We start from the raw sequence: 237 nt of genomic DNA, 5'->3' as shown, positions 1-237 counted from the left end.
AACTAGTACGTTGACAAAATGTTCACAGAACTAGTACGTTGACAAAATGTTCACAGAACTAGTACGTTGACAAAATGTTCACAGAACTAGTACGTTGACAAAAAAGCTCAATAACCCACAGAACTAGTACGTTGATTAAAGACACAAAATCAATATGAAATTAATTTTCAATTTTCATTGACTCTCAAGCTACATAAGTTACCAAACTTTAGCCGCCATTTTCTCGTTAATTTTGGC

Source organism: Aplysia californica, unplaced genomic scaffold, assembly GCF_000002075.1.
Source record: "Aplysia californica isolate F4 #8 unplaced genomic scaffold, AplCal3.0 scaffold01157, whole genome shotgun sequence".
Classification (NCBI taxonomy): Eukaryota; Metazoa; Mollusca; class Gastropoda; order Aplysiida; family Aplysiidae; genus Aplysia; species Aplysia californica.
This window is presented reverse-complemented; position numbering follows the sequence as displayed.